Source organism: Neophocaena asiaeorientalis, unplaced genomic scaffold, assembly GCF_003031525.2.
Source record: "Neophocaena asiaeorientalis asiaeorientalis breed wild unplaced genomic scaffold, Neophocaena_asiaeorientalis_V1.1 scaffold177, whole genome shotgun sequence".
NCBI lineage: Eukaryota > Metazoa > Chordata > Mammalia > Artiodactyla > Phocoenidae > Neophocaena > Neophocaena asiaeorientalis.
In genome coordinates, this window is record NW_020172779.1 from 6,453,031 (window position 1) to 6,478,689 (window position 25,659).

Below are 25,659 nucleotides of genomic sequence, written 5' to 3' on the forward strand. Positions count from 1 at the left end.
AGTAGCAAAATGTATAATACTGATTGTTGATGCTATGGATATTTAGAGTTAGAGCACTTGAAGGATTTTGGGGGGGAAGGTATCATGGAACACATAGTGCTCACATGGTGTGAGTTTTTGAAGGTTAGTGCATTTCATAAAAGGAAAACATCATGAGGAAGGAAGGCATAGGTGCAGAATGTCTTGGGAAAAGGAGAAGCAGAGACATAGGAGTGATAGGAAATGATTATAAGTTAGGGTAATGTTAACTGCTATAACAAACAAATGTATAATGCATGGAGGCTCTTACTGGAAGCTTCTTAGAACCAGACACATAAGTAGTGTTTAACATATTTCCCTTCACATTCCATTGACCAGAACTCAAATATGTGATCACACGTAACAGCAACGGATTTTGGGGAATGTTGTCTATCTGTATACACAAAAGTGTTCCGGTTAATAGCTAGCTAATCTCTGCGGCAGAAATGAACTAATGAGCTAAATGAACTAATTTTAAACACACACACACACACAAACACACACACACACATTGAGACCTGATCTCTGCTTCAGTTTTTTTAATTGTACCACGGAGCTAAAACTCTTGATAGCATGCTTATAGGCTTGATTTTAGGAGGAGCAAATGATAGAATTAATATAAAATTGCTTTGAAAACACCAATAATTTCTAAAAATTTTTCTGGTTTGGGGGTTGCTGTTTTCTCAGATGCCAGCAAATTGTTATGCTGTAGCCATATTTCTTTGTAGCTACAAGAAGAAGATGGAGGACATAGCAGTAAATTCAAGAATCAATTGTATCAAGAATTTTGCACTGGGAAAAGTAGGGAATTATCCTTTTAAGACGACTTCCCATAGATCCAGGAATTTGCCAGCCATATGTTGGGTACTAGTTAAATATTTGTTGAATATATGAATACTGCCTTATTCTCTTAGAACCCAGAAAACCTATATCAATGTCATATGTATAGGAGAGAATTCTGTGAGTGAAGATGTAAGACAAAAGGAAGGAAGGGTGAGGAGAGGGAATTTTGTAAGACAAAAGACAAAAGGAAGGAAGGGTGAGAGAGAAAAATAGAAAGGAAATGTAAAAGGATTGGAGAATGCTGCCTTGCTTTACCACTGTAATTTTTGTATATATCATAGTATTTTACCTTGATTATTTTTTAAAAAAAATGTTGTACTGAGAACAGACTTTCAATGTAGAGATGAATAGAAAAATATTTATGACTCTCCAAAAGCCATCATCTAGATTTAACATCATGATATGAGAAAGAAAAGTAGGGCAATGGGGCAATTGTCTAAACTAAAAATGACTTAAAAGACTGAACAATCAAATGCAATGAATGGAAACTTATTGGATCATAGTGTGAATAAAATATCCATGAAACACATTCTGAGACAATGAGGAAAAGGTAAATATGAAGTAGGATGTTGTTAGATGATATTGATAAAACTATAGTAAGTTTTAATGGGTGAGATAATAATCTTCTCATTTAGGAAGAAAATGTCCTTACTTTTTCTAAATAAATACTAGGGTGTTTAATGGTAAAATATCATGGTGTCTAATATTCCTTTTAAAAAATTCAGCAAAAAATAATGAAGTAAATATGAAAAAATATTACCAGTTGTTCATTGGCTTGCTGAAGGGGCTGGGGCAGTTGTCCTGAACATCTTGGTCTTCAAAGCATGGGAAAAGGGATAAAAACCAGGTAAATTACAAAGCAGAGCTTGGGACAAACTTTACCGGAGAAAGTGAAAATGATAAAGTAAAAAAAGGTAGCAGTGAAAGTTCGACTAGTTCAATGTAATCTAATGGATATTTACTGACCAGTAAAGCATTTATTTTATACAAAGCACTGTTAATCATTCTGGAGAATTCAAGGGTTAGTGAAGAAGTCCCTTCTATCAAGAAGACAAATGATGTCCTGAAAAAGTTACGAAGTGGGAGTTCCCTGGCAGTCCAGTGGTTAGGACTCAGATCCCGCAAGCCTTGCAGTGGGGGAAAAAAAAATTTGGAGAAAATATTTGCAAATCGCTTACCAGACAAAGGATTTATACCCAACTCTCAAAACTCAAAATTAAGAAAACACACCCCCCATCCCCAGAAAAAAAAAGTTACAAAGTGCAGTAGGAAGGATCAGGAAAGGTCTTCTAGGACAGGGGAGTGGAGGGCGAGGAAGGGCATAGAGGTGGAGAGTTCACCTTAAGTAAACGTGTTCACTCATTCATTCATTCATTCACTGAATACTTGTTTAGCCCTGGGAATGCGAGATAAATCAGGCCAATTAAAAAGACTCATAAGGTGTCATATAATCTGTAACCCAGGGCAGATTTTTCTTCTATCTGAAGTTGAGTCAAGTTTTATTCTCAGAATGATCTCTGTATTCATATTACGCTAAGGCTGCTGTAACAAGGTAGCAAAAGCTGAGTGGCTTAAACAACAGAAATGTATTCTCTCTCAGTTTTGGAGGCTAGAAGTCTGAAATCAAAGTCTTGGTAAGACCACGCTTTCTCTAATGCCTCTGGGGGAGAATGCTTCATCTCTCTTTCTAGCGTCTCAGCTGGCTGTCCATTCTCAGGATTCTCAACTTATAGATTTCAGTCTCTGCCTCTGCTCTCACATGGTCACCTCTCCCTGGGTCCCTCTCCTCTTCTTATAAGGACACCAGTTACATTGGATAAAGGACTCACTTGGCTCCAGAATGAACTCATCTTAATTACATTGGCAACGATCCTATTTCCAAATAAGGTCGCGTTCTGAGGGTGAGGACTTCAATATATCTTTTGGGGCACAAAATTCGACCCATAAACACCTGTAATCCTAAAATCAATTACTTCTATAGAAGGTGTGCATTGGGTTTCACTCACTTAGAAGTACAACAATTACTCCTCAGAAACAATTTTCTCAACCTATGATGAACTACAAGTCTCTGGAGGGACTTGTCAGGCCATGACCCTGAGATGAGGTGCACAGGAGCTGTATGTTGTCCCTGACTTTTTGTGGTCAGTGTGTTCTTCTCTTAATTTATATTATTTAAATGTAAGAACACATTTTAGGATGTGATGATGGGCCCAACTTATATAGTACCATACCTGAGTTGATGCTTTAAAGAACCATCCTTTAGAGCTTCATTTAACAACAAATTTGTGCATCTGTTTCATGAGAACTTATCACCACTCCAAGGTTTCTTGGCAACTGAGCTATTTTTACCTGCAGAGAACTAAAGAGGAGCTGAAGGGTATTTTAAAAAAAATTCCCAACTGTTTGGAAATTTGAGTCTGTGTCCTTGTGTAATATCTTCCTGGACAGCTGCCTCTGTTCTAACAGCTCTGGAACCCTGCCTTCAACTGACCAGACCCTTTCTGAAGCCTGCTGTGCAGGGTCTGTGGAAGTCATCAGGCAACTCAGGCCTCGTATCTACAAGATGCTCATTATATGTTTATCAGTGAGTGATGCTGCGAAGAGACAGGGATGCTTCTTACCTTGGGGACTCTCTGCAGTTTATTTCAATTATTTTTCACACACAGTTACTGATTACCACCACAGTTGCATTGCACTATGGGCCTGGATTAAACTCTAGCTCAGGGATTCTCTGCTTGCAGTACTCAAAAGGTTTCTTAGTGTCTTTAATGCTCAAATGTCTTCACTGGTAAAATTGTAAAATGATACCCATCCAGCAAATTTGCTGGGGGAATCACCTGGTATAGGGCCTGAGTATAAGTCAAATCTGGGGAAGGGGAATAGAAAAGTTCTTGCTTTGACTCTTCTCCTTTTTCTCTCCTTCCCTTTCTTGTCACTGTCACTCAGTGACTGTAGTGCCACAAGTAGGGTTTTATTTTTAAAGAGGTGGGAGCTTTCTTCCATTTCCATCAGTTCAAGATGATGAGAAGCTCCACTGTCGTGCACACCTGTGCTCAAGAAGCTGACCTAGGCTTGGGAAGGATAGATGTATATTTTCTCAAACTGCATCATTATCGCCATCATCACATTCCCATAACCCCCATATTGTCATCACCCTCATCAATAATTACAGCTAGCACTTATCAAGTGTTTTTACTATGGTCCAGGCCCTGTCCTAAAGCCTGCATCGTTTATGTAGAGCTCACTTAAAGATCACCATACCCTTTTGAGTTAAGCACTATTCATTTCTACCAAAGTTGGAAAAGGAGTACAGCATAGTAATTGGGCCATTAGTCACTAGAGTTTTAAAGTACAGGCTGTATGCTGATAACTTCCAAATTTATGTTCCCAGCTTTGACTTGTTTTCCAAATGCCAGGTGCCTGGAAGTACCTCTACTTGGATGCCTAATAGAAACCTCAGAATCAACATGCTTGATCTTCTCTCCAAAGTCAAACCTACCCTCAGTCTTCCCCATCTCCACTGATAACATTGCCAGCCTTCTAGTTACTCATAATCTCAGATGATCCTCGATTCCTCTCTTTCTCTCACAATCCTCATCCAGGATGCTTCATCCAGGATGTTGATTCTAACTTCAAAGTGTATTCAAAATCTTGTTTCCATGACTCCTATACAAACATCCCAGTCTGACATACATCACTTGTTAGGTGGATTCCTGCAACACTCTCCAAACTTGTTATCCTGCTTCCCTACTTGCACTTCTGTGGTCTATTCTCTAGAAAACAACCAGAGTGGTTCCCAGGGCTTAGGGAATTGATGTGTGTGTGTATGAGATAGAAGAGTGTGGTTACAAAAGGTCAACACAAGGATTCTCGTCACAATGGAACCGTTCTGTATCTTGACTGGGCTGGTGGACACATGAACTCACACATGTGGTAGAATTCCATAGAACTAGATACACACAACACACACACACATAAGTACAAGAAAAACTGGGGACATGTGAATAAGATAAATGGGTTGTACCAATGTCAGTTTCCTTATTGTGTTGTACTATAGTTTTGCAAGTTGTTACCATTAGGAGATGAGGAAAACTGCATAAAGTGTATAGGATTTCTCTGTATTGTTTATTTTTTCTTTTTTAATTGAGAGAACATGACTAGGCAAGTTGTTTTTTCTTCCAGTTTTATTGAGATATAATTGGCGTACAGCACTGTATATGTTTGAGGTGTACAGCATAATGATTTGACTTACATACATCATTAAATGATTACCAAAGTAAGTTTAGTGAGCATCCATCATCTCATGTAGATACAAAAGAAGAGAAAAAAATTCCTTCTGATGAGAACACTTAAGACTCACTTTCTTAACGACTTTCAAGTATAACATGCAGCAATGTTAGTTATACTAATCATGTTCTACATTACAACCCTAGTACTTATTAATCTTATAACTGGGAGTCTGTATCTTTTGACCACCTTCATCTAATTCCCTCTCCTCACTATGACAACCACAAATCTGATCTCTTCTTCCATGAATTTGTTTGTTTGTGAAGTATAATTGACTTACAACATTATGTTGGTTCCTGATACACAACATAGTGATTTGATATTTTTAAACATTACAAAATGATCACCGTGAATAGTCTAGTTACCATCTGTCATACACAAAGATATTACACTGTTACTGACTATATTCCCCATGCTGTACATTTCATCCGCATGACTCATACTTGTGACTTTGTAACTGGAAGTGTGTACCTCTTCATTTCTCTCAACTATTTCACTCATCCCCTTCTCCTCTCTGGCTACCACTTAATTGTTCTCTGTACCTATGACTGTTTCTATCTTGTTACGTTTGTTCATGTGTTTTGTAGATTACACAAATAAATGAGACTGTATGGTATTTTACTTTCTCTGTCTGACTTATTTCACTTAGCATAATACCCTCCAGGCCCTTTCATGTTATTGCAAATGGCAAGATTTAATTCTTTTTTTGTCTGAACAATATTCCATTGTATATAAATACTACATCTTTATCTGTTCACCTGTCAATGGACATTTAGATTGCCTCCATATTTATTGTAAATAATGCTACAATGACCATAGGGGTGCATGTATCTTTTCAAATTAGTGTTTTTGTTTTCCTCAGGAAAATATCCAGAAGTAGAGTGGCTGGATGGTATGGTAGTTCTATTTTTAATTTTGTGAGGAACCTCCATACTCCACACTTTCTATAGTGGATGCACCAATTTACATTCCCATCAACAGTGTACAAAATTCCCTTTTCTCTACATCCTCACCAACACTTATTATTGATATTTGTTCTCTTTTTGATGATGGCCGTTCGGACAGGTGTGAGGTGATAACACAGGTTGAGGTTCTTAATTTGCATTTCTCTGATACTTAGTGATATTGAGCATCTTTTCACATGTCTGTTGGCCATCTGTATGTCTGCTTTAGAAAAATGTCTGTTCAGGTCTCCTGCTCATTTTTTAATTGATTGTTTGTCTTTTTGAGGTTGAGTTGTGTATGAGTCTTTGTACATTTTGGATATTAACCTCTTATTAGATATATCATTTGCAAATATCTTTTCCCATTCAGTATTCTGTTGGGCCATTCCATTTCTAGAACCTCTGAAGGATAGGCTGAGGTTTTAGTTGAAACTGCATCTTAGCTCAGTTCTTTTCTCTGTCCATTCCTGCTTTCTTCACTGTCTTCCAGGTGGTTTTTCCTAAAAGCATTCCCCTAAAAACCATCTGCAAAAAAAAAAAAAAAATCATCTCAAGGTCTGTTTGCTAAGGAACTGAATGTAAGTCATACTATAAATACTCAGCACTGTTCTAGGTGCTTATCTCTAGACTGTAGGAAAAATTTACAACAACAAAAGACCTCAGTCTTGGACTATGCTAAAAAGTCCAAGAATCTTTTTTAATTTTCACGAGTTGCCACTTACACTTTTGGAGCAGCAGAGGATCAAGTGGCACGGGCCACTGTAAAGAGCTTGCTCATTGTGCAAGGGACAGTAGAAATGGTGCCCACAAGAAACGTCAGCAAAAGCAAAGCAATGGAAGTGACATTAACATGACAGCTGCAACAGAGCACGAGAACAGTTTCAGAGGTAGCCTGGGGGGTGTCTCCAGCTTACAGAGCAGCATCATACGTCCTCATGGAAGAAAGGGACTTGGACAGGCACTGCAGAGACTAGGTGTGCAGTAAGAAGAGCAGTTAGTGAAAAATAGAGGGAGTTGGTATTCTAGCAGTCATGTTCATGAGGGGTCACCAAGATACTCATTATTATTGACTTGTGGATTTACTGTTAGAGTCTGGGACAATGTTTGTGACTGACATTTGTGAAATAGTCTGCTCTACCTCTCTCACCTTATGTATTCTGCCCACCATGGTTACCATGCGGAGGAAGGTGACCCTGCTTCATAAGGTATATCTACTCAGATGAGGGGGATAATAAGCTGAGGTGAGCCAGCCACAATTTCTTCCTCAGTGTCTTTAAAATAAACTTCTTTTTAAGTTAAATTAGCTCTACGTTGTTTTCTCTAACTTGAATCCAAAGGAGTTCTGATAATGTGTTGGGTTAGGGATACAGAAGGAACGCAATATTCGTGGAGCATTACTGCGTGCCAGACATTCAAAAAACTAAATTTATCAGCTGATTATAGTCTAAGATAAAAGCAAGACATTTAACACTAAAAATATTCATATTTGGAAAATACGGTAAATGGACATTAATAAATCATTCCAGTTCAGATCAATTCAATTTGGTTACTAAGGGAAGTGAACTTTCCAGATTGTCCTCTTCACCACTAGGTGCACTTCAAACCTTCAGCAAAGCTCTTTACTGGGTTTTATTTGTGATCCAAATGAGTGATTGTAAATACCCACTCTTCAGACTTTTCAGAATTGAAATATATTTTTAGCTTTTTGTAATGTCAAACCTTAAGTCACAGTTTAGTAGTCACTCAGTACTGGTGAAGAGCTCTGTCCAAATTTGGCCAAAAGATATTCATGTGACCTAAGCTGGACCAGTCAGAATCTCCCTTGGGAGCATTTGAGTTTTGAGTGCAGAGCACCACTGAGACAGAGACAGGGCTGATGCTCACTCCTTGGGGGAGGAGGGCCTGGGAAAGAGTAGGAATCAGGATGAGAATTCTCCTTTTATTATCCAGAGCTACTATGTCTCTACCCTTTCCTTTGCCTGGTTCTCTGGTTTTTTCATCATGAGTAACTTCAGTACATTCCTATTCTGCTTTAATTAGCTGGTCTAGTTCTGTGTATTTGAGAAAAGGATTATTTAGAGATGAGGAAATCTTATAATTCATCTTATAATTCACATCTTTAGCCTCAAAGCTATGCTTTTCACTGTTCTAATCCTGGATGCATCAGTCTTTTATATTCTCTAAACTACATAGTTAGATATACAGACATCTTCACAGTCTGATAATCAAAGTAACATGAATGGATTCTATTATTTTAATACCTTGCAAAAATGTATGTATAGAGGTATGATTTCACTTAATGTTGTTAATATTTATGCAAGAAAACAATTGTAAAGAGGTTATTAGAGATTGAAAAAGATTTGAAGAGAATCAATTTGTTTTGAACTCTGCCTTCATGTGCAGACTTGAAGGACTTTGATGCAGGACCTTGATGAAATTTCTTGTACTTCTGAGTCCCAATTCCCTCATCTATGAAATAGGGTTATTAATACATCATTTATAGACTTGTTTAGGGTTAAATTAAATCATGTATTCAAACTGCTTGTTATTTGGTAGGGACTCAACCATAGTAACTTGTTACTTACTAACTGTAATAAATAACAAGATCAATTATTTGCTCACTTGATCAACAAATACAAATTCCTCAGGCAATAAGCATTGCATGTTGGTAAGATATGTTTACAAAGATGAGTAAGGTATTGTCCTCTTCCTTGTGCAGATCACAGCCTATTAGAGAGAGGAAAAGATAGACTTTTAAATAATTTAGTATATAAGGGCATTATTACTGAAAATATGTGTATTTTGGAAATAAAGGATTGAGTCACCAACTCACATTTTGTGAGTGTAAGAAGGGCTTCTCAGAGGAGGTTGTGATTTCAGCTGGGGCTTATAGGATGATGAGACAAAGTGAGTAGAGTTTAAAATTAACCAAGTACTTTGTGAGATTGGGATTGACATATATACACTAATATGTGTAAAAGAGATAACTAAGAAGAAGCTGCTATATATAAAAAAATAATAAATTAACTTAGAAAAATAATCAAGGACGTGGATAGGAACTAGTTGAATTGAAGTGATTATCTAGTAATTTTTATTCCACTGTACCATTCACATCTGTCAACTTAGTTTAAACAAGAAAATAATAGTAATAATTTTATCAGTAGGTTTAGAGCAAAAAAAGAAAAGAGTCCAAACGGTAGAAGAAAAGAGAAGGTGAGGCTAAAACTGTAAGGACTCATATTTATTAGATTCCAAAAGTTCAGCTGCGTTAGAAAAACTCTAAAGAAAAATTTCCCTGTTTACATACAGATTCTCACCCAGTCATACATCTGTAGACTGCCTGTTTTCTGGTCTATGAAGGAAATGACTTAAGCATGGGAAGGAAAGATAGATAATACTTATGGCATCATTGGCTTTGTCTCTTGCCAAATAGTATCATTCCCATGTAGACTCTTTCTTAATTGGACTTTGTCCAGGTTGGGCTTCCATCCATGCAGTGGGATATTAGCTCTGTATGCCAAGAAATAATGCTCTGAACAATTTGGAAGGTTGCCATCTAATGGGGTCACAGCAACATAAGAAGCTTCAGTCATGGTCCTGGAAGATCAATGGAAGCTTTCAGCCCTTTTTACACTCGCTAATATCTAGCTATGTTTCTTCCTCCAAAAATTTCCTGAGGGAAGACTTACTGTCCCCAAATCACCAACCATTGCCTAGATTCTTGGCTATACTGGGTGAGACTACTCCTGGATGGGGCTAAAAATTAGGCAAGTAATAAAATATTAGGTCTCTTGGAGGAGGTGACCTAAATGACAGGAAGAAACCAATCATGCCAAGTTCATAGAGGAGAGTCCCTTAGGCAAAATAAAGAGCAACAGGTAATGATCCTGAAGTGGGAACAAGCTTGTCTTGGCTGAGAAACAGAAAGACTGCCAGTGTGTAGTGTTAAGGAAAAAAGAAGTTCAACAGGAAATCATGGAAACAGACAGAAGGCAGATCGTGTAGGACCTTATGAAGCAGGGCGTCCTGAGATAGAAGACATTTGAAGGCTTCTAAGCACACGAGTGACACGCTCTCACAGTGGCTGTTTCCTGGAGAAATACAGAGGGGCAATTGCGGAAGAAAGATAGATAGATAGGTGTCTCTGGCAATAGACACAGAATGATGGCAGCGTGGCTAGGGTGGAAGCAGTAGGATGAAGACAAGTGTCCACAATGACTCAGGCCCTAATCTGACCTGTGCCATGGGAAAATCTGAATGTCTCCTCCCAATGCTCAGAGCTAATAATGAGAACTCAAATCGGAAGAATTTCTCTGAATTTCTGACATCCTATGAGGTTTGTAAAGGGGAGTCCTTGTAGTTTTACAGGTAGAGAAATTGGGGTGTCCACCCACAGTTAACCAGAACACGGACAGTGGCTCCAGGACTCAAATCCATTGGAATATAATGCCAGGCTCGTCCTACTGGCCCATCGACCACACTTTAGATGTTCCGAAGCATTTGTTTTTTCAGATGCAGAATTGTCTGTACTGAGTTCTTCTGGAGGTTGGAACTGACAGTTATAACAGTTGTCCTGTCTGTGTCTAAAGGAGAAGAAGGCCACCTATTTCTAGAGAAAATCTTAAGGCTGTAGCGAAGCCCCAAGTTGGGTGAATTAAAATGCATTTTTGAGAAGTAAAAGTCCTTGGTATTTAAGTAAATATTCCAGGCCTGGTCCAGGAGTGTGCTGAGTAAAGCGATTTGAGGATGGAAGTAAGGAACAAAGGAAGGGAAAAAGAAGGAACGTTAAGGAAGTTAGTTGTTTGAGAAGGAGGGGAGAAGAAAAGAAAACTTTATTAAACCCCTATTATGTGGCAGGTATTTTCCCTAGGTACTTGTCATATACTGTCTTGATTACACAATAACTCTGAGAGGTGAAAGTCATTAGGTCCAAACTTTTTCTGACCTCATGTGCTTTCAAAGTGGGTAATATGGCAACAATTCGTTTGGGGGGCAAGAATTTTAGAATATCCATTTTTGACATGTTATTATACCTTTTATTAGTGCTAAAAATTTCAGATACTGCGATGACTATTCAGGGTGACTTTTTGTTTAAAATCTAAATATCAAATACTCATAAACCTGAGAGCTTATAATTTACAACTCCTTTTGGTGGGAATGGATTCAAGTATAGTCTCAATATGTCCAATTTAAGAGTAGAGTAGCTGCCTGGAAATTGCATATTTGAGGTTTTCTGCAGTATAAAGCGAGCCCCAAAACACCTGCGTAAGAGAGAATAAAAGGCTAGATCCAGGGTTTACAGACAACTGTGAAGCCTTGACCAAGGTGCTAAAACCTACTGAATTGCAGTTTACTCCTTTGCGATAAGGATCCTGGACTCTCTCCACTCTCCTTCTTTTTTAATACCTTGCTTCAGTCCAGCAAAGATTTGAGGCAGCTGAGTTGCACTAAATGAACTTGAAGTTTTCTTTCTACAGTAATTCTGCTAATAGCTTCCTAAAACTGGCCAATCAACTTTGATTCCAAAAGATCTTTCTTCCAGGATTTTTAACTCCTTAAAGCTTTCACCAATGTTTAGTTTTGCTTGTTTTGCTTTTTAATTAAAGAGACAGACATATCATGCGTTATCTGGAGAGACAGGGTGTCTAGTTATATGACATACTGTTATTGCCTCTGTTCTTCTGAGAGCGAACATGTATACTATGATTTTATCCTGATTTAGTTAAATTTTATTGCATTTGATTTTATGACTCAACAATCAACTCAATCCAAGACAGAGAAGAAAATGCAATCTTTTCCCTTCGTTTATACAGCAGTTGTGCCTCTTTTGAGTCATTGCTGTCATACATTGCCAAAGTTGTTTCAAAGATCAGGCTCACCCACTCACTGTACATTTTCCCAACATATCAGGATTAAACTCTTTGTGGCCCTGAATAGCAGAGCTAAAATAAGCCACTTAGGCTTGTCTTAGCTACAGTGTGGAGAGCTTTCTGATAGCAAATGGGTAAACCAAACTCTTTTGAGAAGACCCTGTTTCTATAGCTCAGGGGGGAGACAAAAGATCCTGCAAGCTCCTCCCTCTTTCCCCGTGGTCTTCACATCTGGAGCTGATTACTCAAGGCATAAGCAGGTTAAGCTCTGAGTGTTGTTTTTTGATCATGAGTGATAACAAATCCAACTTGTGGTGTCAGACATGATATACCAGCATTGTCTAAACTATGTACTGCAGGACGATAGTGTTAATCCAGATATTAACCAACATCCTTGTGGAAAGGATACCATAGTTATCAAAGTGTAGAGATTTCTGTACGTAATGGGCCTGTTTTGCTGATTCATAAAGCTCATCAGCACGCTGAAGGTTTGTGAGAATTTCTTCAGTGAAGAAACTTGATATCCTCAGTGTTTCCTAATCACGCCTAAGGATAACACCCTTTTATTTCATGGAAGATCACTCATCATCTCAGAGCACTGGAAAAGCAAGCACTTACTCCATTAAGAGTTTTCCTTCTAAGCACGGAGCCTGGTATATAGTAAACTCCTAATAAATATTTGTAGAAAATCAAATAAGTACATGAATGAGTGAAATCCTATAAAGTGAGGATATTTATTTATATGCTCACACTTGTGCTGTCAATAATTATTTTCTGATAGGAACACATTTAACATCACCTAACCCATGTTTATTGAGTTCCTGCTAAGTGGCTCTATGTTAGGAGTTGAGGGCTGCAGAATTTAGAACAACAATATCACATGTAGACGAGAGATAGTAAGTATATGGTGCTATGGAATATAGGTGGCAGGGGTGCAGGGAAGATTTCAGGAGAAGGTGGTATCTGAGTTGGGTCATAAACAACAAATGAGAGTTAGCCATGGAAAGAGGTGACTCCACAAATATATCTGATGTACATGTATAGGAAGGTGCTCACGTGTGCTGTATTTAAGTGACTATTAATCATATATTAATACACATATATATTTTGTGTTTTGAAGACAAAACTTATTATCAGAATTTTTTTTAATAGCAGGACTAGCTTTATATTCTAGAAAAACAGGTAACACACGAACAAGTGTCAAAAATACTTATCCAAATTGTATCAAGGAAAACATGAAGCGCAAACCAAAATAGGAAATGCAGCATTTAATTTATTAAGTTAAGAATATGATTTTTGTCTGCGCTTGTGAATCCCTATTATAGGAGTTCTAGTGGATTGTCATGTCACCTTGCTCGCGACTAAAAAAGAGCCTCCTACCATAAATATTCCTTTCCTTAAACTGATGAAACTCCACCATCTCTATCTCTCTTTCTGCCGTAAGTTATAACTCTATCTGGGGATAAAGGGATTCTTTATAAATGAAAAGCTTGGAGCTTGATTTTTTTTTAATAGGAATCAGACTGGCTCTTTCTTAAGCTGTACTGGGAGTTTCATTCCCTCACCCATTTATTCAGTCCACAAGTTTTTATTGAGTTCCTACCACATGACAAACTATCCTAACCTCAGAGTATGGGATGTTTATACAACCTCACACAGTTCCTTCTTCCATTGAGTTTATCCTATAATGAGAGAGACAGATATCAAGCAAGGAATCATAGAGGTGAAAATTAAAAGTAAGCACGATGACTTTCAATAGGAGAATATACTAGAGAAACAATCATGGAAAGAGTGCGTGAGAAAATAATTACTAAAGTGAGGCTAAAGGATAGACTGAGTTAATTCGGGAAATTCCCTAGTGGTTCAGCAGTTAGGACTCCGTGCAACCACCGCAGGAGACCTGGATTGGACCCTGGTTGGGGAATTAGGATCCCACATGCCTCATGGCCCAAAACAAACAAACAATAAAAAGAGTTAATTAAACAAAGGTAATAGTGGGAAGGAAGTTTGATTGGGAAGAAGTTTTGGAAATGCCCACAGAAGGGTAGAAGCATGGCTTGATGGAGAAACTCAAAGAATTCCTTGAAGGCAGGCATAATCTCTTATTTTTAAAATCCCAGCAAAGCCTGGCACATAATCACACTCAAAATCTGTTTGCAGAATGAATGTCTTAACTTGGTAGACAATGACAAGGTAACTCTCTTTCTTGTGACAGAGGTATCAGCCCACTGCCCAAATCTAAAAGAAAGTTCAGCCTTCATATCACAAAGCTTTTTCTGTAAGCAAACTATGAAAAATGCCACGGATTTTCCTTAAAGAAAATCCATTACTTGAGTCCATCTTCCTTCTTCTTTCATGCATTCATCTGCTTATTCACCAAATTGTATTGAATACCTAACTCTACTGGTCACCATGGAGGATTCAAAAATGATGAAAATGTAGTGTCAGCTTCAAAAAGTTTTAGTGTACCAGGATATTATCATGTGCACTGATATTCGTAACATAATACGGAAGAAAAAACCAGAGCTGCAAGGCAGAGACAGAATGAATTATTATGAGAGTCAAGAGGAGAGAGAGATCACTTTAAGTTGAGGTATTTGGGGAAGAAAATGGTAGTAGAATTATGCCTTGAATGAAGGATATCGAAGAATTTTGACACGTAAATATGGGGAGTGGGAGGGGAAAAGCCATTTCAGGTTGAGCACAAAATGGGTAGAGAAAAAGGGCGAAGTGTGTGCAAGAGGAAGCCAAAAAAAAAAAAATCTAGTTTGTGTTTTTAACATAGTTCAGCACAGCACCAGCTACAAGGCAAGATGGGCCATGTCAGAAGTCAAACTGGAAAATTGAGGCTCTGGATTAGCCAGGTTAAGTGCACCTGGTGCAACAATTTTTATGCGCCAGTTCTTGACATTAAACCTTGATATAAATTCTATGTTGTAAACATATTTATGTAGGCCAAGAACAGGAGAGATGAAAAAATTATCTGTACAATTCAGAAAAAAAACTCCTCCCTAGAAAGTAAAAGAGGACAATTAGAGCTGAATCTGCCAATTTTTAATCTACATTCTTTATATTTATTATAATTTAGCCAACTCAACCATGTAAACCTCATACTAACCTGTAGAGTGAACTGGAAAGCTGAAAAAAAAAAGGCAGGAATAAAACGTTCAATTCATAGACAGGATTAGGTAGATTCAGATCACAGAACAAAATGATGTACTGAATTGTATTTATCCAAATTATACAAATGAATTTTTTTCACTTTCCAGGTTACCTAGCTTGGGAAAACACTGCCAGAATCCCCCCAAATTATTCCTTTTTGATATTAATATGTCATCCAGTGCTAGATGCCTAGTGTTTTCTTTCAAGGACTAGCATTCCTCCTTTTTAATCTTATGAAAAAATTGTACTTTTCTACTCCCTGGTCTTGCTTCTCAATGATTTCTGTTTTGTACACAAAAATATGTATTCTACTCCGGAAGCGTGACAGGCTTTTTGGCCTTTTCTAGAAGAAATGAAAAAAAGTTAAAATATTGAAAATTTAAGCAGTTTTTCAAAGAAATAAACTACAAATTTTTAAAAGGGAGAGAGAGAGAAAACATTTTATTCCTTCTATAGTGAGCAGCAGCGGTTAATCAAGCTCCACATTCTGGGTAGGATTTTTAAGTATGATTTTTTTTTCATAATGTATTTTATTTTTTAAAAAGGAAGCACAGGTGTATTTTGAGAGAGAAGTAAAATAGAGAAAATGCAAAATTGGTTTTAACAATTGGTATACAATATTTTGAAGCAGTGTAATTATTTAAAAATACAGCATAGCCAACAGCCTGTAAAATTTCTTTTGGCATTTCATTTGGTAAAGTTAAGTAGGAAGTCTTTCTTAAATAAAAACTAGCTGTCAACACAGTCCATAAGTTAGATTATATATGTTTCTGTTTTTATAATTTTTATTTTATATTGGAGCATAGTTGATTAACAATGTTGTGTCAGCTTCTGGTGTGCAGCAAAGTGATTCAATTATACATACACATGTGTTTATTCTTTTTCAAATTCTTTTCCCATTTAGGTTATTACAGAATATTGAGCAGCATTTCCTGTGCTCTACAGTAGGTCCTTGTTGGTTATCTATTTTATTTTATTTTATTTTATTTTTGATATTGCTACTTCTTAAAAATTTATTTATTTTATTTTTTGTTGCATTGGGTATTTGTTGCGGAGTGCGGGCTTTAGTTGCAGCAAGCAGGGCTACTCTTCGTTGTGGTGCGTGGGCTTCTCATTGTGGTAGCTTCTCTTGTTGTGAAGCATGGGCTCTAGGCACGCGGGCTTCAGTAGTTGTGGCACGCAGGCTCAGTAGTTGTGGCTCGTGGGCTCTAGAGTGCAGGCTCAGTAGTTGTGGCACACGGGCTTAGTTGCTCCGCGACATGTGAGATCTTCTGGGACCAGGGATCGAACCTGTGTCCCCTGCATTGGCAGGTGGATTCTTAACCTCTGCGCCTCCAGGGAAAGTCCATCTATTTTAAATATAGAGGTTGTATGTGTTGAACGAACTTTTCCTTGAGTTTCCAAAATCCATTTCTTCCACGATAACCCACATAAAGCATGGCTAGTGAGGTATACAGGAGCAAAACACTGTTAGGTGGATGTGCTGTAGGAATAACTGCATAACCAAAATTCTTTTCACTTTTACAGAAATAACAGGGTAAATCTGAGCTTCCTCTTGTTGAGGAGGCATAATTTGGGGGAATCAAAATAAACCCATAGAAATGTCTTTGTAAAAGTCCCAGCAGCAGTGATATGTCTCCTTTGTTGCCATAATCTGATGCCACAGTTCTGTACAATCAGCACAGCTCCTAGAGGAAGAAGGCTTTGTGTATGTCTGCAAACCTCAATGTAAGATTATATATCAAGCATCATGTCGTACTGTTGTTTCTTCTTCTGCCTGCCACATTTTTTGATAAAAATGACATACAGTGTCAAAACCACTACCCAACAGCATATATAGATGGATGATGAAATAGTTAGAACTTTCTTTTTGGATTCTGAGAATAACTTTTTAGATTCCTCATAAATGGTGAAAATCAAGCCACCCAGAAGGATTACAGACCAAACCAATACTGGAATGAGTCCCATGAAGTTAACAACAATGGTTTTCCTTCCAGATGCGCCCCATCAGGTTTGTTTATGGTTAAAATTGCAAACATCTTAACAGGAAGTAAACTTGACATGTATAACACTGAGTAGAAGGACATGAAGAGCATGACAATATTTCCTCTAAGGCAGGTAGCAGAGATGATTTTATGAGAGCTACTAACTTGACGGTTAACAAGAAGAGGAGAATGTTCCAAATTTTACCCCTGTAGAAGAACCGGATTACTGTGGCAATGAGAAAGAAAGGGAAGAACCCAGTGATGACTGCTTCATAGGTCATCCACAAGTGATGTTTATGAAACCACATGGCATTGTACAGCCACTCTCGGAAGTAGGACTTGCTCCAACGGGTCTGCTGGTTTAACCATCTGAGATATTCTATAGGTGTTTCAGTAAGGCACTTGGATCGAGCTGTGTATTTTGTTGCATAGCCCAGACTCAGCACTCGGTTCGTTAGATGCCTGTCATCTCTAAAACTACATTGGCTGCCCATAAATTCTTGATTGTACCAGTCTTCCACAAATTCATGCAATAAGGAGTTTCTGTACATTCCCAGAGGTCCACTAATGCACTGGACACATCCAAAATAAGACTGACAGGCCCTTTCTATGTTAAAAGCCATCCAGTATCTCACACTGCTGAGGAAAGAGATCCAGGAATCATACTTGTTTAAAATCTGCAAGTAAAATAAAAGTAACTAAAAATAATTAAATAAAGGTAAAACTCAGCTAAAAATTCCAAAAAAATCTACACCATCTTGAGGTCATTAACTAGTGTTTTGTTATTTTATTTGCCCATTTTGGCTTTCTTCCTATTTTTGACATGGTCATATTTTATTTTCTCTGATTCTGTAGTACTGGATTGTTTGACAAGTGGAGTGCATATATTGGGACTCATTGATAATAAATATTTTTTTCTACTTCATCATCCTCTGTAATTTTTTGCTATGATTTTTGTTCCTGTTCTTGTTGTTATGTTATAATATTGAGGGGTTTTTTAGGCTTAATTCTCAGCTCCTAAGTTCTCTGCCACTCTTTCTTACCATCTAATATTTGAAAATTTTTAAGTCCTATTCTCTCCCACTCTGGTTAATTTCCAACTCATGCAATTCTGCTAATTTTCCTTCTCCTTCCTCCCTACTTTTGCAATGTCAATGATAAAATGGTTTGCTCTGGCTTCTACCCAAAACTTGAATCCTGAAATAAGGCTCTATACAAAGGCTGTTGAAAATTATCAGTTTTTTCTTGGCAATATTTCATAATTATCTCCTCTGTCTCAACTTTGTTCAGTTTTCATCTGAATTTTGCATGCTTCTTTTTTATCACCAGGCTATTTCTGTGTCCATCTAGTGCGTTTTCTTTCCCTTCAGTATTACCATGCATATAAATATGGGTTATACAGCAATGCAATGCAATTTAAAACTTTAAATTTAAAGTTATATTTCCATATGCTTCTCATCTTTTGCTAAAAGCTAATTGCACTTTTGCAAAGGAGTCATTTTAAACCTCACATATTTTCACATATTTGTTTTCCCATCCCATACATTTCAATATTAATATTGATAACGATTAATAACAATATTAATATTTGTTTCACTAATTGTTTCCGCATTGATAGCAAATAATAGGAAGTAAATAATTGGAAAACCATGGGTTTTAAATACATAGGTATGAGATGTAGAATCCATTCCCTGCCATACTTCCATTTTTTAACCCTTGTATTAAATGAGTTCCAATATCATTTTATCAGAACATTAAGTTATGGCTTAAGAAGAGACGGTGGAAACCATACACACTTACATTATACTTCAGATGACTTGTCAGCCACCACATATGTGGGTTATAACCCAGAATTAAGCAAAGAAATCATAAATTATTTTAATTTAAACAAGAGAAGACACAGTAAAGTGTGTTCGAGGCACATTCTAATGTGTCTCCAGCACCAACAACAACATGTGGCACAAAGTTTGGTGTGTAGTAAATATATGTTCAAGGACTCAATGAGTGAGGGCGCTACTAAAAGTGACTCATGCAAAAAGTGAAGCCATATGTACCTGGACATCTCCCTGGACACCTCCAACGTTGGGGTCTTCTTCTAAAACTTTTACCATCTCCACAGTTGAGGCAGAGTCAAGCATAGTGTCTGAATCACAAACCTGCAAAGAAGAAAGTAAGAAGTCAATTAAAGAAGAGAAGATGATGAGTGTACTCCGTGTAGTCAAAAGTGGGCATATATATGATATCTTTCAATACTCTGGCATTAGCTTGGAAGGATAACTCAGTCACCCATCTCCCAAGACATTGCTAAGGGGGATAACCTTAACATTCTGGGGAAATTGAAACTCAGTTACACAACATCAGTGAGCAAAACACTTGGCTTAAAAAGATGACTCCTTTGATGAGGTCTTTTCTTGGACTTATTTGATTTTGATTGGTTTGGGTCTTGAGGACCATGGCTCTAAAGTGCTCTTCAGACATTGGGAATTGTCCTGCTTATAATAGTCACCGTACTCTCCCTGCTGTGTTGTATTCTCTCAAAAGCTTTAAATACATGTTCACAGTCACTAAGTGCCAAGCAAATGTTCCTAAAAAATATCTCCTCATTTTTTTAAAGAACAATTCCTTAAATTTTGATCACATTTCTGTTAAGGTGAGAGTCTGATCTAAATGTGGAAATTGTTAAAAAGAAACAACAGGCCCAAAATGGAGTCAGCTGTGCTTGGCCCCATGTCAGCAAACCAAGACTTAATATTGAACCTAATTATAATTTAAGCCTCTGCAAGGAATGTGACTTTCAAGCAGTCAATATGGAATTACCTGGTCAGCACTAGTGAGGAAATCTGCCTGATAGAAGCCCCAGCTTCTCCCAGAAGAAGGTAACCTTGCCTGAAACAATCCACTTTTTGCTAGAAACTTCCTTTTTCCAGCCCTTTCTTCCAGAAAACAAAATAGAACAAAGCAAACGAACAAAAAACCCGAAAACCCTTCCATTATGTACAGCTTCTCAGCGCTCCTATCTGCTAAGATGGGATGCTGCCTGACTCATGAATCATTAAATAAAGCCAAGTATTGGACCTTCAAATTTACTCAGTTGAATTGTGTTTTGTTTTTTAATATTATTCTTTTCTGGGAATGTAGCAAGGCCATGGTAGATATAAATTGATCAGAGCTAACATGTAATGAACCAGTTTCACATCCCCATCCAAACAATAAATGACGTGGTTGGCAGCTATGGGGATATTATCTGTAATTCCCATTATTTTGCCAACAAGTCTGGCAGTCCTAGATGGAATTTAATCAAGACTTAGCCTAATTATTTATATCACAAGCAATTATTTTTACAGTTTTTTCACTACTTTATAAAAATAGTAGGGATTTGATATACAAGTTTTGAAAAAAAAAAAACTAAGAAAATAATTTGTAGAAGCATAAACTCTCACAGTTAAAGGAGAATTTATACATATGTAGCATGACCTGCTCACATAATAAGTTAAGGAATCCCAGCATTTTAAAAACTGAGCCTGTGTCAGTTTTACTAATTGGTGTTTTTTTCTGAAAAGATTATATACTAATAAAAATGTTGGTGAAAACAGCAATTTAACTGCATTATCGGAACATATGACTTAAGAAGTATATAGGGTATCCAGTTATAAAAACTGAACTCATCACCTCTCTAGATTTAACTCATTACAGCAATTTTGGGTTAACTTCTGAATTTTTAATTTTATACTGCTTATTTAGAAGCATAATAAATACATTTTCTAAATAAAACCCGTTTATTGTTTTCTTGGCCTTCTATATTGGCCCAGCATGGTCTCACTTTTCTAGGGGAAAAAATTTAGACAAAAACTAGGCATAAGTTTTTCATTGTAGAAAACAGGATTTTTCTAATACTTCAGTTTATACTCAAGGGTCCCAAGCCTCAGAAACCTAAGCAAATTCCTCCAATAGCGATATTTTGCCTCTCTCGTGCCTTGTCTGTCACTGTTTTGTATACGGCCAGTAACTAGGGTAGTAGAAAGTGAAGGCATAATTTCAAACCCACCTTTCAACCTCTCAGCATCCAGAGTTTATGGCCACACCCACCTCTATTGACTCAAGCTGGGAAAGGTAAAACCAGAAAGCTAAAATAAGACTAAAAACAACAGGAAGGGGGCAACCTAGAATTAATTTTCAAGTAACTCCGCCTGCTTGCAAGATAAGCAAGCCAAGGGAACCGCCTCTGTGAAATGACTAAACTTGAACCAAACTTCTGAGGTTTTGCATATTTAAATTGGCCCTGCCCCTCCCAGTTTCCAACAGCAAAGTGCCAGAAGTTCTCTGAGAGAGATTGTTCACATGGTGAGTTTAACTGTCAGAAGGGAAAGCTCTCAGAAATCTCCTAGGTCACAATCCACCATTGACCAGTTATATTCATTTGGACCAACTTCTTAACCTTTAGACTCCTCACCTCATCTTTCTAAGTCTCCATCTCTTGGGTGAAAAATATGGATAATTATATCCACATCATAGGTTTATTGTGATGGAGAATTAGGTAATGTATTTATAACGCTTAAAAGGACTAGCTCATAGTAAATGCTCAATAAAAGGAAGGCATATATACTAAGAAGTGATAAATCAAAACCAGAGGCACAAACTAAGGACACTAATCCAATGAGGAAAGGAGTTCTTATCATCACTGTAAATAAAATATGACACAGAGAGCAAAATCTAATGCCTGATCCAATGTCCAACAAACATAAACAAGTCAGTGTACCTGAGAAGGCAATGTAAGAATCCTTAAATTGGGCCATCTACTAAGGAAAGAATTATATTAAAGAAGAGTTTACAGCTGATTATGATTCATTTATAGAATGAATTATATCCTTGGAGTACAATGTATGAAAGTTCCTGTAGTAAAGGCTGGACCCATGGATATTTCCAAAAGTATTTGTTGCATCTTGAGTCAGCATCTCTTCATTGACTTTGACCCTGCTGCATGTGATACTACTTAAAATAGAAACATAATCTTTGGTTTTGGAAGTACATAAATATATATGACACAGTTTTATCTGTTTAATATAGGCCCTAAGAACTACATTGTTTGATGAAAAAGAGTACATATGACTGGTAATTTGTGTGGGACCATATGCATGCAGAAGATGGGGGAAACCAAAGAACTGGGACAAAAAATAACCTTCATGGGGCTTCCCTGGTGGCACAGTGGTTGAGAGTCCTCCTGCCGATGCAGGGGACACGGGTTCGTGCCCCGGTCCGGGAAGATCCCACATGCCGCGGAGCGGCTGGGCCCGTGAGCCATGGCCGCTGAGCCTGCGCGTCCAGAGCCTGTGCTCCGCAGCGGGAGAGGCCACAGCAGTGAGAGGCCCGCGTACCGCAAAAAAAAAAAAAAAACAAACAAACAAAAAACCTTCACGAAAATAGAATATTGCACACAGTTGACCAAAAGCTCAATCAAAATTCACAGCGCATGGTCATTAATTATATTAAACAGACTTCTAGGACTTTATCAATATTACATGATATTTTCATTTTAAAAAATCTTTTTCTATTTATTTGCATTCTGGATAAATGGAATTTACATGTAAGTATGCAGCTAAACTTACCAGCTTCAGATTAAGCAGCAAATACATAATGGCGAATGATGGGAGTGGCAAATACAGAATCATAAAATCTAAGAATTTTAGAGCTCAAAAGCCCATTTGAAATTAATGAGTAAAATAATTTCAGGAAAAAAAAATGTCCTCACAGGGAAAAAAAAGATAATCTTTCTTTTGGGAGAGAGATGGGGAATGGGGAGGACAATCCTCTCTTATAGTATTTGGTTATGGTATAAGATCTCAAATCTAGCCAATGGAAAGCCTCTACTTCTGGACACCTAAACAATTTGGCATTTCTTTATTACTCTTCTTGAAATAGATTAGGAAGATATATTCCTTCTTTGGTAGAATGAATTACCCAAATTTTTATAAAATAATTCTTGTCTTTGCTCAACCTAGAATATCTTCAAAACATTGAATTTTTTAAAAAAGGAATCATTTGGTTATTCTCCTTTCCTTTTTAGGAAAGCTTAAGTATAAGTGAAGTTTATAGAAGGTGTAAATAAAGCAAAGGTGACAAGCCAGCTGGAAAAGTGAGAAACCAAATGTTGTCACCTCTAAGTCTTAAGCAATGAAACACCCTTATTTCAAATGTTTGGAATTCTTATTCTAAAAAAGGGAATCAGGAAATCCTATAATGGTGGCCCTTAAACACCAATCTAAACAACTAAGTTGAATCTAGATTCAGATTTTCCCTTTCCTAGTTCAATGTGCTATTAATCTTATCCTATAAAATGAAGAATACAAAGAAACGTATTATATAACATTCTCAACATCAGCCCTCAGAATATTTAAGTTACTCTTAGACTTCCTATATAGAACAGGAACCAATCAAATATTATATACATTCAATTCTCATTATTCACAGTAGCTATGTTCTACCAAGTTTCTATGAACAATGAATTAGCAAATATCAAAATTTGCTTCCAGCAGAAATATAAGGTTAGAGTCCTCCAAGCCTCTGATCACAATATTTTTGTCTAGTGGTTAATGTCTAAACTTTTTTTATTTGTGCTTCTGTTTTAAAACACACACACACACACACACACACGATTCATTAAAAGTGAACTCATGTCCAACTATAACTACATTATAACTCATGCCTGAGTAAAGCTCATCTAACAAACCTATTTTCTCCATAAGGCAATTATAGTCTTTGTGTGTTATGAACCCTGGATAGCACTTTGACACTGCAGCTGGGGACCATTTTAAGCAAAAACATGGTATTTGTTACCATAACAAATAACTAAAGATGTTATTTGTTTACTGTCTAAAAGCTGAGACAAGAAGGCAAGCATAATCTTGTTTGACTTTAGCAGGGAATGTGCACATTGGGCAAATCAAATCTTTTGCCACTCTGCACGTGTCTGCAAATGGCTACAAAAGCACTACAACTGTTGATTTTGGCGTAGCGAATACAATTTAGTGAGTAGGTTAATTTACAAATACAGAATTCACAAATAATGAGGGTCAGCTCTACTATTATGAATGATTCAGTCTTACTTTTCTCCTGCTCAATGAATCTTGGATACCTAGGATGCTACCCAATTAAGTTAATAATAAAGTTGTCTCCTATATACTTTCCTTTTAGAAAATATTCGTATTTACAATAAGTCCCCTACCTATGAATGAGTTCTGTTCCAAGAGCATGTTCGATAAGTCCAATTTGTCCATTAAGTCCAACAAAGTTAGCCTAGGTACCCAACTAACACAATTGGCTATATAGTACTTTACTGTAGTAGGTTTATAATACTTTTCACACAAATAATACATAAAAATCAATCACAAAAAATAAAGAAAACATTTTTAATCTTACAATACATTACCTTGAAAAGTACAGCAGTACCAGCTACATCACTGCTGCTTTTACGCTTGCTTCTGGACATCCTGGGCTTGAAATAAAGATACGGTTCTAGGGCTTCCCTGGTGGCGCAGTGGTTGGGGGTCCGCCTGCGGAAGCAGGGGACACAGGTTTGTGCCCCGGTCCGGGAGGATCCCACATGCCGCAGAGCGGCTGGGCCCGTGAGCCATGGCCGCTGAGCCTGCGCGTCCGGAGCCTGTGCTCCGCAACGGGAGAAGAAAAAAAAAAAAAAAAAAAAAAAAAAGATACGGTTCTACTGTACTCTATACAGTACTGTACAGTAAAGTACACAAAAACACAACCACTTGTAGAGGATGCACGCACACGCATAACAATGTATGCCAAACACGTGAACTAACTTATGTGATTGGACATGCGAACACATGTTCACATCTTTGAAAGTTTGCAACTTGAATGTTCATATTTAGGGGACTTACTGTATTAATACCGTTGTCTCCTATATACTTTCCTTTTAGAAAATGTTCATATTTACAGTATTGTATATTTTCCACCTGGGAAATCCCTAATGCACACTTCATGAGATAATTTTTCTCTTTCATCACACAGACTGATAGCCATTTACATTGTAAAATCCACGTTCAGTGACAGGAGATATGTTAAAGCAATTAAATAATCTAGATGTCACAGGATACTTAAAGTCTTCTGATATTGTAGATTAAAAAATGATGCAAAAAGGCAAGTATAACATAATTTAAAATTTCTTCTTTTAAACAATTTTTTTGGTGTGGACCATTTTTAAAGTCTTTATTGAATTTGTTACAATATTGCTTCTGTTTTACTTTTTGGTTCTTTGGCCACAAGGTGTGTGGGATCTTAGGGATCACTGACCAGGGATTGAACCAACATCCCCTGCATTGGAAGGTGAAGTCTTAACCACTGGACTTCCAGGGAAGTCCCTCAAATTTTTTTTTTTAAAAAGAAGGGGACTGTTTTACCTTCCAATTGTTGTTTCATCTATATTTTTATTTTTTCTAACATATATGTTAGTTTTCTAATCTTATTTTATTTTTTACTCTTTGTTATTGTTCCACTCCTTTTTTTCTTCTTCTTTTTTTTTTTTTTTTTTTTTTC

General features: G+C 37.1%; 1 pseudogene; it reads right to left on the reverse strand.

The window, feature by feature from the left end:
- Positions 1-16,858: 16,858 nt before the first annotated feature.
- The window catches only part of LOC112397136 (hyaluronan synthase 2-like), a 19,487-nt pseudogene continuing 10,686 nt past the window's right edge, over positions 16,859-25,659 (reverse strand).